At 32.3% G+C, this 15,228-nt stretch overlaps 1 long non-coding RNA gene and 1 pseudogene across 1 annotated transcript; one reads left to right on the forward strand and one right to left on the reverse strand.

The window, feature by feature from the left end:
- The first annotated feature begins 1,303 nt into the window (after positions 1-1,303).
- Positions 1,304-3,878, forward strand: LOC134282747 (uncharacterized). Its single transcript, XR_009995346.1, has 4 exons — positions 1,304-1,476; positions 1,735-1,893; positions 2,649-2,783; positions 3,497-3,878. It is a non-coding gene; the product is annotated as an uncharacterized LOC134282747 (long non-coding RNA).
- A 10,872-nt stretch (positions 3,879-14,750) lies between these two features.
- Positions 14,751-15,228, reverse strand: part of LOC134282748 (uncharacterized) — a 3,008-nt pseudogene continuing 2,530 nt past the window's right edge.

A 15,228-nucleotide genomic window follows, 5' to 3' on the forward strand; every position in this document is an offset into this window, starting at 1 on the left:
TATGCACGACGGTATGCGAATAGTCATTGAAATTATATGCACGACGGTCGTGCGAATAGTCATTGAAATTATATGCACGACGGTCGTGCGAATAGTCATTGAAATTATATGCACGACGGTCGTGTATATAGACGGTAACAGACTACTCGGCCCAATGACACCTTGGCCCGTGCTGGTTGACACCTCAGCCCTGACAGGTCGGCTCAAAATCATTGACATCTCGGCCCATACCGAAGACTGCTCGGCCCGTTAGGAATAAAATTAAATTTAGTTTGTTTAAATTAGTCTAATTTTTTGTACTTTCTATGCCACGGTAATGTAATCACTATACGTATACTATAAATATAATTTCAATATTTCAGTATTTTCTAACATAACCACAGTACAACATCAAATTACAATCCGTTGATTGGGAGGTATATGTAATAGGTCTACACAGAAGTTTATGCCCTGGTTTTCAAGATTTATTGATTTAAATTGTTTATTATATATATATATATATATATATATATATATATATATATATATATATATATATATATATATATATATATATATATATATATATATATATATATATATATATATATATATTTTATGAGAGCTTAATTTTAAAAACTCATAGGCCTATTTTTTTTCAAATCAATTTAATAAAATATCAACAAGGGTTTCTTAAAGAAACTTTTCATTAACATGAGTAAGTCTCCCAATTATGGCTTCTCAGGTGTTGAAATTATGGTGTGTAATTAACTCCTCATAGTCACCACCCCATATGACACGCGCTCGAGACTCCAAAAGGATGTACCGCATCTTCTTGTTTGTTTAATGATTAGCACTTATGATCAAGTTACTAATGAATTGTCTTTCTTTAATTACCGTCAATTTACCGTCTTGGAAGATTGCAAATGTATCAAATTAATTTTCTTTTGCATTTCATAGATATATAACAGCATAAATAATAAATATATTTAACTAAAATATTATATTTCTGTTTGGACCGAGGTGTCTTTTATGTGAGCCGAGGTGTCTGCAAATTTGGGCCGAGCACCAATATTCCGTTGTCAAAGTAAACTTCTGTTCGATATTCTGCCGACTGTGCTTATCTTATGTAAGTATGAGCCAGAGTAGTGTTTTCGAGTGCAAGTACCATTCCCCCCTTCAATAATAGACCAGGACGACTACGAGTACGAGTTTAAAGAGGAAATTTCTTTTGAAATGACGGTTTTGAACAGTTGAATGTTCAGCTATAATCTGATGAAAGTGATGATGACACTGATGATGAGTGTGATAACGAAATAAGCCACAATGACTGAAGTATACAGTGGCAACTTGAATGAGGAAGAAAAGGAGGAATTATTAACTAAGTAAGAGACATTTTGAACACATGAAGACACAGAGAAATCGATCATTACAGGGATCAGAGTGCTAAAGTGAAGTCAACATTTAGCCAATTCAGTCTAGAAAAAAAATCGAGAGGTAACACAACTACACGTATGAATAAAAATACATATTAAATTTTATATTTTCTGTTTAATAAGAAATCCATTTTTTTAATATATATTTGTTTGAACTTTAAAGGCTGGCAAAGTATAAGATGACCATGAAAATATTTCTGAGAAATGTACTTCATTGTATTAAGATTAAACTATGCATTAATATAATCAATTACCTGTAGATCTTTTTGATAAAGTCATTACCGAGTTGTTTTTGATTTCACTCATTTTTGTTTTTAAGCCAGCCACCTTGTACCTTGAAGACCAAGTTTATTACAATTTTCCTTATATGCACACCAGCTTGGGGCATTACCCTCACTATGCACAGCAAGTTGGGCCCTTGTTATTTTAAACATCAAGGAAATGTCAAATTGCTTTGGCATTTGCTCCGAGGGATCAGGTATATGTATATTTGGATTTATTTGATATAATTAATTAGTTGCTTATTTGAATTTATAATTTATTTCATTCAAATTTATTTATTATGCCCCCCTTCGAAGAAGGGAGGGCATATTGCTTTGCTGCTGTCTGTCGGTCCGTCGGTCTGTCGGTCCACTTAGTTTCCGTTCATTTTCTTCGCAACCGTTGCACATACTGAAATGAAATTTGGTGTACAGATATATCACATAAATATCTAGGTCAAGTTATGTTATGGGTACGATCGCACCATTTTTGACAGAGTTATGCCCCTTGGACTTATAAAAATTTCAATTATTTGAAGTTTCCGTTCATTTTCTTCACAACCGTTGCACATACTGAGATGAAATTTAGTATACAGATTTATCAGATGAGTATCTAGATCAAATTTTGTTTTGCATACCATTGCACCATTTTTGACAGAGTTATTCCCCTTGAACTTAGAAAAAAATTCCAATTATTTGCTGTTTCCTTTCATTTTCTTTGCAGAGGTTGCACATACTAAAATGAAATTTGGTATACAGATCTTGGTCAAGTTCTGTTTTAGGTACATGTACAATTGCGCCATTTCTGACAGAGCTATGCCCTTTTCGACTTGGAAAAATTCCAGTTTGGGGGGAGGGGGGAATAAGTGTTTTACAAACATCTCTTGTTTATCATTTGTTTGTGACAAAACATTGATAAATAAATAAATACTATCATCCATATCCAAAATATACAGCTGTAATTCATTTGTAGGTACGCCCGATATTTCTTCTTGTCGATGAAGCTCAACACTCAAATAAAGGAGCAAACACAGTAACCAGTATGTTGCATCACCATGGTCTTGGAGAAGTATTGCAGTGGACAAAACAAGAACAACAAATTCATAAGGTAAATATTTCGAGAAAGGAAAAAGTAAAGTTTTGAAATTTTAGAAGGAAGAAAACCTAAATTAATTAAATATAAATATATTATATATTTTATTTCATATATAAATTAGAATAACAATTTAGTTTATCCCGCTTCAGATAAATTTGTAGAATGCTGATTGAATAAAGGCTGATCACATGATGCCTTGAAAATTTCCATGTTACATCACCGTCGAGGAGTTATATGAAAATTGGGCACGCCATTCCTTTCAAAGCGTTGTTATTGTAAATAAAAATTGCGGCTAAGAAAGGTTTTGCATAGGTAGTTTAGTTGAATTACTTGTTACCGTAAAGGTATTATGTTGATTTTTATTGGATTAAAACTTAATATTTTCATAAAGTGCATAAATATTTTTTTCATATTGAAAAAGGTCTTCAGCCGTATAAATTCATAACACAGTCAGTTAGTGACCTAATAAAGGGTGTGAAATTAAAATCTGTATTTGGGCATCCAAGATAAATTCGGTATTTCCGTGAATTCGCAATATCCGTGTTCATACTAAACAAGTTTTACTGTAATCAGAATTAACACATCATTACTCAACAGAGATCAATAAAAAAATTGTTTGCACAGAAGACTTATGAAAATGTACAAGTATTTGGACTTCACTTGTATTATTGAAGTGAATTATAGTATGTCTTTACATATGTACATTTTTCTTTCAAATATTTTAGGATGGACAAAGACAAAGACAATCCTGGTACTGTATTCCTGCCAGAGACTTTTTCAACGTCCTCAAAGCTTGTGCTACAGTGGATCCAAATGCTCTTCCTACTTCGATTCCTCCCAGGGGTCTAGATGCACACAGGCAAGCAGTGGTATCTGTATGAAGATGTGCTCCATATTGTTTGAACAAGGAAAGTTGCCCAAATCCAGTTGTCTAAAATCCCCTCATCAAGATAGAATCTCCTGATGACATTGACTTGGAAGTGCAGGAAATGCAAAATGACTGGACACAATAACTCAAATTGTAGACACTAGTTGTTAGATATTATCTTTCATGACCTTTCTACTTGTTAAAAATTATTGATATTTTAATTTGTTATTTGCCATTGTTGCCTGATACATGTAATTCATTGTTTTAATGTTGTTTTTTTTTTTCTTCAATATGGACCTATTAATTGATAAAAAAAAGTACAGTAAAAGCACAAATATTCGTGGGGGATTAAATTTCGTTTATTTCTTTGTTCACAAAATTCAACGAAATTAAATCCCACACGAAATTTTATCCGACTGTATATTGAATAGAGTTAGTTTTTAAAACAATGAAACTAAATGCACACGAAATTATTTTTGATGAAAAAACAACGAAATATTATGCCCACGAAAATTTGTGCTTCTACAGTATTTATTATGCATAACAAAGAATTTTACTCTTATTTCTTTATTTATATGATATCATTGAACAATCAAATGGTTAGAAATATGTCCTACATAGTATTTTTAGGTCCTATTGCTATCCGTTTTTGTCCATCGTCGTGTGTCGTGTGTTAACATTTGAACATTTTCAACTTTTTCTCTTAAACCACTGAACCAATTTCAACCAAATTTGGTATACAGCATCTATTGGTCAAGGGAAACAAAAGTTGTGAATTTTATGGTCCCCACCCCCTGGGGCCTGAGGGGTGGGGCCAAAACCACTAAAAGTATTGCAATCTTTAAAAATCTTCTTCTTTACTCCTGGAGATCAAGCAGGCAAACTGTTGGCATGAATGTAATGAGCATTGAGTCCTCTACCAAAATTGTGAAATTCATGGCCCCAGGGTCAGGGGTTATAGGGCGAGGCTACATAGATTATATAGTGAAAATGCTTTTTATTTCTTTGAAAATCTTCTTCTCTGCTCCTGGGTATTAAACAAACTAACTAAGTATATAGTTATGATGAGCAAGAATGCCTCTTCCAAAATTGTGAATTATATGGCCCCAGGGTCAGGGGTTCTATTATTAGGGCGGGGCTCTATTGGTTATATAGAGAAAATGCATAAATTGTTTGAAAATCCTCTGCTCCTGGGTGAACTCGTGATGAACTACATTGTACCTATATAGCTATGGTGAGCTAGGGCCATTCTTCCTGAATTGTGAATTTCAACGGCCCTGGGTCAGGGTACCATAGACGGAGGGGGGGGGGCTCTACTTATATACTGGAAATGACTTTATTGATTGAAATCTTCTCTTTTGTATTAATCAAATATTTTTGATAAGCAAGGGTGGCTTTTCCAACATTGTGAAATGTGTGGACCAAGGGGCAGGGGTTCATGTGTGGTAGTGGCACTATACTGATCCTTGCTGAATGTTACTGATTAGTTGAAATGTATTTTTTTGTTCCCCTACTCTGTGTATGGGTATTAAGTAACCAAACTAAACATGCTAAGCGTATATTTATCATTAGCTATGGTGCCTCTTTCAAAATTTTGAATGCCATGATGTAACAGGGGTTGTAGATAAACAATAACACCTGCGGGTTCGTGTACACATTGGTTTTATTCAGAGAGTCATCATACAAGCAAATCATAGCCCTGAAAATACAATACATATTCAATCATGATATAAAAATAGTAATTTCACATTATAACAAATCATAAAACATCAATACATGGCATTTGAGGAATTCACAAGTTATTCCCCTTGAATCAGAGTTTTTATAAAATGCCATGAAGTATCTGATATTAAACATACATATAGAAAATAATTTCTCTTTGTTGACAGTATAATAAATAGAAATTATTATTAAGTATCACATTTACAATTCTCCGAATAAAATAGTAAACCTGTATTGCAAAAATATATAAATTGGTACTTATTTGTGGAATAAAGCTGACTCCTAGCTTCTTTAAATAAGATGCAGCAGAGTATAAGCAATAAATAAACAATTCTGGACTCTGCAAAATAAATTTTATCTCTCACTCCAAAAATCTCTCATTCAGTTTATTAATTTCAGAAATCAGAAATTATGAATATGAAAGTATTTGATTTTAAGTTATGTATTTTAAAAAGTAAATTATATGATACTTTCAGTTTCTTTGAAACAGTCAGTCAAATTTCATAAATTAAAGATCATTTGCAATAGCATGTAAACTCATGCATAGTCGCTGAAAAAGTGTCTTTGTCTGTTGTCCAGAATTTGGAGGTAAAAGTCTTGACCAATAGGATTTAAGGAAATTGAATTCTACTCAGGTAGTTTATTACAGGTGTAGAAATAGAAAAGGAGTGGATCTAAATATTTAGCTGATTATTTATTTTATTTCATTTAGGTTGTTTTATTAAGTTATTTAAAAAGTATTTTATTTGATTAATTATTTAAGTGAAAGGTTCCAATATTTGAGTTTAAATTATTTGTTTTGGTCAATATTGATTGACACAGAGTAAAAAAATCAGTTGTGACTAATTCATAAATGTATAATTATTAAATTATACATTTGAATATCATAATATTTAAAATAGTATAAAACTATCACTATTACAATGACATCTAGTTTAGAACATGAACCAAAGTCAATTGTTGTAAAGTTGTTGCATGATGCTCATGTGACCTATAAGGCCCATGGGCCTCTTGTTTCCCACAGTGGGGGACACCGATTCTCTGCATTAGATAATTATTAAAAGGCTCAAAAGAACAAAACAGGAGGTTATTTATACATTTATGATTTTATACTTTATAGATAGACGAAGATGCTGCCCGAGGCATGACGGATTCAGATTTAGCGGAATACCTCCCCAAGAAAGGAGATCGATTTGCCTTAAAAGACTTTCTTACACAAACATTCAATAAATCAAGAACAAGAAAATCCAGTCTGATGGATCGATTAAGAGATCGACTACGAAGTAGCAGAGCCAACTCTACAGAAACATGCACTGATGATCCAGATGATCCAGAATCCACCACCGAAAAGAAAATTCCAAAGTTAAGTGCACAGAAAGATGTACATAGAGTTCACCTCGGCTGGTATCATTTCGATGAAAAGAAAAATCTTTACCAACATGTAAGACGAAGGGAGGGGGAGGGAAAAGAACATTGATGTTAAACAAAAACATGAACAAAGAAGCCATTATAAAAGAATGCTTAGATCTTTTTTTCCCCAATGGAGAGAGTCAGCATGGAGAGCTGAAGAACATGGAAGTTGAATTGACCGATTTCCAGCTTAAACCTTTAGAGGACAAAGAAACCACATTGGGTGACATAATAGACAAGGCAAAACTGCAATTTATTCATTTTTACCTGCGCACAAGACTCAAAAAGCCAATCGCAGATGAGAGTGATGATGATGAAAAGCAGAAAAAGGAAGGATGCCAACAGAAATTGAATACAAGTAGCACATTGCCAATGCCATGCAATCCTAGTGAGCAGTCTGCAGAATCAAAAGATGAACCAAATAAGATCGATGAAGGAGCTAAAAAGAAGGAACAAGATCTAACGTCTAGTATTTCTACCTCATCGACAATTTCAAGTAAAGATAATCAGAAACTTACAGAATCAAATCAACCAGAATCACCACTACCTGACCCTCTTTTCTTTCCAGTTTGGGAAGACAGTTTGGGGGAAGTGGCCTTTACACACACCGAACCAATAGTACAAATAGTTTGTGAGCCTAAAAAATTTGAAATTGTAGTCCACAGGGGTCAGGTACTGCGAGAACTTATCAAAATTTTCAAAGAAAACTCAGATGTTGACTTTTCTAAAGACATCATAACTGCGACTATTATTCTTCCAAATGGGGAAAGAGAACAAGCGAATGACAGTGGGGGTGTTATGAGGGACCTTCTGACAGAATTCTGGGATGACTTTTATGAACAGTGCACCACTGGCACAAATTTGAAAGTTCCATGTCTACGCCACGATATGGAGGCGGCAGATTGGAAAGCTGTAGGAAGGATCATAGCCTTAGGATGGATTCTCCAGAAAGTACTACCCATTCGACTGGCTCCAAACTTTTTAAAGTCGGCGTTGTATGGAATGACTAATGATGACAGGATCATGGAAGAGTTTCTTCAATTTATTCCAAACAGTGAAAATACGATTCTTTCAAGAGCACTTGACAACATAGAGAATGTGGAAATGGACGAACTTCTAGAGATCCTTTCAACCCATGAATGCAAAGTTAAAGTCACAAAAAACAATTTGGGAGCAGTCATTGATCAAATAGCCCATTTGGAAATGGTTCAAGAACCAGCATACATCAGAGAATGTCTTTTCGAGGTGCTTATAACTTACGAACTAGCTATGGATGTTGAAAAGGAGTTTCAAAAAATCACACCAACGTCAAAAAAACTTATTTCCTCCCTTGAATGCGAAGAGTATGAATCCGATTCGTTCAAGTTTCTCAAAAGATACATCCGTGAAATTGATATGGACACAAGGATGTTGCGCACTTTACTTCGATTCTTAACAGCCAGTGACCTCATGTTGTACGATTCGGAGGGAGTTTTTTTTCAAAATTCAAGTAAAAATTGTTGACCTAGAAGGCATTGCAAGAAGACCAATTGCACACACTTGTGGGAGAGTTTTAGACCTTCCGAGGATGTACGAGAGCTACACAGTTTTCAAGGCCGAGATGAATGCCATACTTCACTCCAACATTTGGGTTATGGATTTTGCATAGATTTAAATATCAACATTCAATTGAACTAAAGAGTAGATCTTTGTTTACCTGTGACACAATTAGGCAGAATGATTCCGTTCTGGATAGAGAGACAGTATATTTCCGACTGATTAAGTTAAATCAATCACTTTTTGAAGTACCAATTATAAGGAAATAATTAGTACATTTTTAGCAAAAAAAAAAAACCCTTTTTTGTTGGAAAATTTGTGGATTTTATTTTTCTTTGTTGTGTTAGGGAATATTGACTTCCCAAGAATTTTTGAAAGCGACACAATTTTTTAAAGATTGAAATGAATGTCATTGTTCGCCATTCTTACATTTTAGTTATTAATTTTGCGGAAATTTATATTTCCAAATATAAATGAACAAAATAGTACTTATAGTAGTTATAGATCTTTGATTTTATGTTAAACATGAAAAACATCCTTTTTTTTGCTTAGGTAAGGCAAGAACTATTTCTGACTGGTAAAGTTATGTTAATCAATTTTTGAAGTACTACCCGGTAAAAGAGTACTCTTTGTCCACTCTAAAAAAAGTTTTACTTGTTGTTTTTAAAATAAGATATTAGATTAAGAAAAACTAGTAATTATTAGTAATCCATTTAGTCAGAATAGCAAGTAAATGACTATCATGGTTAGTAATTGTAAACATAATTAGTAATAAGGATGAATTCATTTACTTATAAAATGATTTACTAAGTATCAATACTTAATAGGAATTATATTACTAAATGAACTACTCATTTTTAGTAAAATATTATTACTTAATTTAGAGATAATATGCTTTTTATTTACTAGATTTTATAAATTAATACTAAGTAAATGTAATTCTGAAATTAAGTAAAATCTAGAATATTATTACTTAAGAGAATGCTAAGTAAATGAAATACTTATCATATTTACTAAAATCGACATTATTTACAAGAAAAACTGCAAGGTAACGATCCTCTGATAAAGGAGATACATGTAACTATGAAAGTACATAATGTAAGACTAATCACAGTTTTCTTGATCACAGTGTCTAATTGAGCTTTCTGAGTAGTCAGTTAGATGAAATCTACATGGAACGGTAACAATACTTTCTATTTCTTTTGCCAATTTCTTTGTAATTGTTTTATTATATTTAACAATAAAACATTTAATTCCAACATCAAAAGCCTTATAAATTGAATAAGTTGTATCTTTTTAAGGACCATTCTAAAAATGGTTTAAAGTTTCAAGTACTTAATACAACATTTTAATTAGTATGACTTTTTTTTTACATGAAGAAATATTTAGGAGAAAGATAACTCCTCCTCACAGACAATTAATATGGAAGCCAAAATTATATATTACATTTCAAGAATTCAATCCTGATAGTGATTAGACTACCATTTTTAAGTAATTATTTGTATTGAAACTGCTCTTAATTCTCCTTGATTCAGTTAATAAATTATTGTTTTAAGTAAATCAATTAAATACAATTTAAACAAGACACTGATGCCCCCCTTATGGCAACATACCAAAGGTTAAACTTTCCTTATATGCAAATTCAATATATTGGTATTTCTTGATATCTCAAAGGTCAAGGTCAAATGGTCAATGTTATTGGTATCTAATGAAAGGTCCTGCCACAAAAAAAAATATCTGAAATATGAAAGCACTAGCCCCAACCCTTCATACGTTATGGTCAAGGTTACCAATTTTTAAATGTAGATCAAACTCCAAGGTCAAGGACAAAGGGTCAGATTTGGTGGTACCCAAATAATTGTCTTGTCACAAGGATGAAATCTGTAAAGTATGAATGCACTAACCCTAACCCTTTTAAAGTTAAAGTCAAGGTTTGCTTTTTATAAGTGGGTCAAACTCCAAGGTCAATGTCAGAGGGTCAAAGTTCTTGGTATCCAATGACTGGTCTTCTCACAGGAATTACATATACTAGTATGTAACTATGAAAGCCCAATCCCTTATCGTTCAAAAGAAATGGCCAAGGTTAAAGTTTTTTCACAAGGATGAAATCTCCAAGGTAAAAGTCAAATGGCCATGGTTGTTGGTATCCAATGAAAGGTCTTTCATCAAAGAATATATATGTTCAGTATTAATGTCCTGGTATTTACTGTTAAAAAATATGGCTAAAGAATTGGTTGGGATTTGTAAAAGTGGGTCAAACTCCAAGGTCAAGGTCAAGAGTTCAAATTTGGCGATACTCAAAGAAAGGTCTTGTCAAAAGGAATGGACATGTGAAATATACAAGTCATAGCTCCGATAAATCAAAAGTTATGGGCAAGGTTAATTTTTTTGCGGACAAACAGGGAGACAGACAGACAAAGAGACAGACAGACGGACACGAAAAAAACTTCGTTTACGGGGGCAAAAAGATACTAGTTATATAGTAAACAGTGGTAAAGGCCAAGTAATGTTATTACTTATATACACAAATTTAAGTAAATATAAATTACCAAGTAAAACCTTTAAGTGTTTAAGTAAAACAATTCTTTAAAATAAAAAAATCAAGTAAAACATTTGAATTTAGTAATTGACATATATTTTAGTAATTGATTTAAAATTTTAAGTAAATGCTTAGTAATTATCTTTTACTTATCTTTGTTATTTCAAGTAAAAAATGACTACTAAGTAAAACTTTTTTAAGAGTGTCGTTAGTATTAGTTTATAAAATTCATTCCGCTTTGAAAGTTCATTGCAAATCTGAAGATTTTATTTTATTTTGTTGAATGTTTTCTTACATTTTATCATTTCAATTTTTAGTTATTAACACAATGTGTATTCATATGATGCTTATAACTAGTTTGACTTTTCAAGAATAAAAACGATAATATTAATGATCACTTTGCTTGCTTCATGATTAAAATTAAATTTAATGGTTCAATGTTCAATGTCTATACGAGTACTTTTGGGCCGGAAGTCAAATTATTGAATAATTTTGCTAAAATACATGTTTTAATGACAAGACATGAATTAAGGAAGAAATACTTAAACATTAAGACGAATATCACATTCTCCCGTTGTCGGACAATTTTTATCTGTATCTGTATTTCCAGAGTATACGGGGCAACATGAAAACATAATGTAAATATTCATACAGAATTTATTTCTAACAGAAGGAAATAGTGCCTTAATCACGCCGGTTGACCCCGCAAAAAGGAATAACTTTTGTAGAAACAATTCTAGTGTTTCTATTTGGAGTAACACATTTGAGCGCAAAATAAAGTATTCAGGTGATGCACACAACAAATCGTTTATTGATTTTTCCCAACAAAAATTTTCTTTATATTATTTGCGCAAAATTACAGAAGCTGGTGGTTGCCAGGGAAGGAAACAAGATTTGGAGGCCGTCATAGTTTTTTACTCTACCAGGCTTCCTCACATAATTGAATTGATGGTTATAAATGGTAGTTGCAAAACCAAAAATACAAATAAAACGGGCTGAATAAATAAAATTAATCAAAGAAATATTTTTTATTAGTCTCAGATGAATGCACGCAACGTAGCTTTGAACATAATTTTCTAATTCCCTGATTAATTTAAAATTCCCAGTTTTATGATGCCTGGTATATATTTAAGTTCTCTAAATAAAATGTTCTGGTTATACCAACTAAAGCTATATCTATATGTTCATTTTCCTTTTTAAAAAACACCACATTTTCATATTATATCTGGTCATACTTCTGGTCATGTATATACTGAATTTTTGTACACGTGTGAACATCTTATCCCTAACAAAAGAAAATACTATAGTTTACTATAGTTAACTATAGTGATAACTTTGACACTTTGAAAACTCTGATTTACTATAGTGATAACTTTGACACTTTGAAAAACTTTGACGAAAACTTTGACACTTCGAAAAACTTGACAAAAACTGTGACACGAAAACTTTGACACTTAAATTTGATTTACTATAGTTAACTATAGTAAAATATAGTTAACTATAGTATTTTTTTGTTAGGGATGGGGCTTCAATTTCAGTGCCGGATCCGGAAATGTTGAGAAAAAAGGGGGCGGCAATTTGAGGTCAGGGTTGGTGCCCACAGCCACTAAATTCGCCAGTGAATTTTACATTCCTTCGGGAATCTTTTAGAAAATAGTCAGTGGGAAAGGAACAATGTAGAGCGTGTACACATGTAATTATTGGCCGCAGCAGCGGCCGATCTATTTGCGGTTGTGTTAGAATGTGCACATGGGGAATTGAGAAGTTATTTTTTATTAGTTCAGTAAAATAATTCTTTAATGATAACAAGTAAAAATTACGAGTAAAATATTTTAAGAACTTGCTTTTAACTTAGTTTTAATTGCCGTTATTATGATTCAATTTCATTATCATTTCTCATCAGATAATCGATAATTCATAGTTTTATAAAAATAGTTTACAATAGATACTCCCCAGCCTGGGAGTGTGTAAGATATGAAAGGAAATCGTCATGATTTTCCGGATAATAATGACGTGGTATAGCATGGTGAATAAAAATTGAAAAACTTTTTAACTTGTAAAATTGTTTTGAATATGCTCTTCAGCTTCAAATGACAAAAAGATATATTTCTACATTTTGCATTGCGGTAGCCTATACTCTGCAGAAACCATGAGCATTATCACGTGACCAAGATCTAGGGTATTAGCACGTGGTTCATCTTGAGAGGCCTATATATATCTTCATTTTGATGACAATAAAAATATTATCATCATCAATGATTTTTTTTACATCAATGAATCTATTTATGAGCAAATTCGGTATTTAAAATGTCCATTTATTGAATTCCTTAAAATTATTTAATTTGCTTTGAAGACAGCCTGCAATAAAAATGATTCAACTATTTCACCTTTGAAGATCTTTACGTGTTTTCCTTGCATGGGCACCTTTAAATTGTGAAAGGATCGATATTTAATTGCTAAATTTTGTTTGCGGCTGATTTGATGCTTTGCATCAATAACTTGTTTGCTTCTATCCCAAACATTTAACATTTAACACGGATAAGACTTCTACGGAAGCCCGTACGTGCTAGGTAAAATATTTTATCTGGCGGCCGTCACATATATTTTGGCGACTGTAACAAGTTTTCAGCACCTGCCAGTAAAATAAAATTTGGGTAACCCATACACGTAAGCTTTGATAATTGCTTCACAGACATACTTTCGGTTTTATTTATACACTCTACTGTAAACAAATTACATTGTTGTAGTTGTTATTGTTCATAAAGAAAATTTTAGTTTTCCCGCCTTATTGTACCAGTATCTGCCTGAAGTCAAATCTATGGCACGCCAAATTCACAAAAATGAGCAAAACATATTTTCACAGTCAATAAACTAGGTTTATCGGTTGTAAACTATAGTTTACGGACTGTAAACTATAGACGACGTTAATCTATATTTTACATTTGTAAACCTATGTTTTACAACCACAAAATATACTTAACACCAAAAACAACCATTTGCGATCGCAAAACATAGATTATCTGATAAATACAGTTTCACGATTTGTAAACTATGGTTCACAGCTCTTAACTATAGTTAACGCTCGTAAATTATAGTTTATGTTTATCAACAAAATCTATTGTTAACGTTTTATTACAGACAGATAAACTTAGATTAGCATTCGTAAACTATAGTTAACAACCGTTAAATATAGTTTTACAGATGAAAACTATACTTAAAGAATCGTTAACTATAGTTTACGGTTTGTAAACTATAGTTTACAGTCGATAAACCCAGTTTATCAATTGTGAAGCTAGGTTTAGCTCTTTTTTTGTGAATTTACAAATCTGTTTCAAGCATTATTAGCTATAGGATCATATCTTAACTTTATACAAAATACTTCTTTAATTTCAGTTTGATATACTTTGAATTAAACTTCAATAGATTATTTTGTGACCTAACAAAAATTTTTTTTTTTACATTTTGAATTTTCATATCTTTTAAAAGAAAAAGACTTTGGGGATATAATTTGACAAAAGTTTAAACAATTTATGGAAAGTTATTTTTCAAGAAGAAAAATGAATATATTTTTTAGAGATTAGAATCGGACCAAGCGGCTTTAAAGTATTACAATTATGCAGTTACCTTTAAACGGTAAGCTGCACAATAAATAAACATAGTTATTTAATAATAATACAACGAAATTGTTATCGTAGGGTCTATCTATAGTAGTTTTCACAGATTTCCCAGAATGCACGACCGTGAAGCCGAGCATGCGTATTCAAGGAATTTGGACTAATATCATGTTGTAAATTTTGCATTTACCTCCCCCTAGTAAATTCAAAACCTTTTTAGTTGCTAGCGCTCGAGAGCGCTAGCAATTATATATTCATATTGCATATAAGCACATCGTACAGTGTAACAGTTATAAATTGCTTTTGATATCCTCTCTGAGAAAAATGAATAGATCTTTCATGCTTTCTGGGTCTTGGGGGGATAACAAAATTGTTTTCTTCCATTATGCACATGCATAAGTTTTCTATTAATGTAGAGCATGGCATTTGTGGCATAGGTTGTAATTCACTTTCACAAATATCTACTTCGTTTTCGTCTATTTCAATACCATAATCCACGGTATCAAATGCGCTGGGCATATGATGTAGAAGAAATGGTCTACCACATCTACTTATCCCTTGTCTGTATCGCCTAATCCTGTGACGGTTCCAGATAGAACTTATGTCGTCCAAAGTGTCCTACAATAAAATAACCCATTAAATGTATGTACATTTCTCAATTGATTTCTCGCCTTTTTATGCTTCCATGATCGAAGATTCGGAATATATATAGCTTTTGCTCTGTCCAACCTTCTGTCTAGTTGTCTTTCTGTTTATCTGTTTTTCGGT

The sequence above is a fragment of the Saccostrea cucullata genome, unplaced genomic scaffold (assembly GCF_032062105.1).
Source record: "Saccostrea cucullata isolate Sc308-1 unplaced genomic scaffold, CSIRO_AGI_Scuc_v1 ctg5123, whole genome shotgun sequence".
Lineage (NCBI taxonomy): Eukaryota > Metazoa > Mollusca > Bivalvia > Ostreida > Ostreidae > Saccostrea > Saccostrea cuccullata.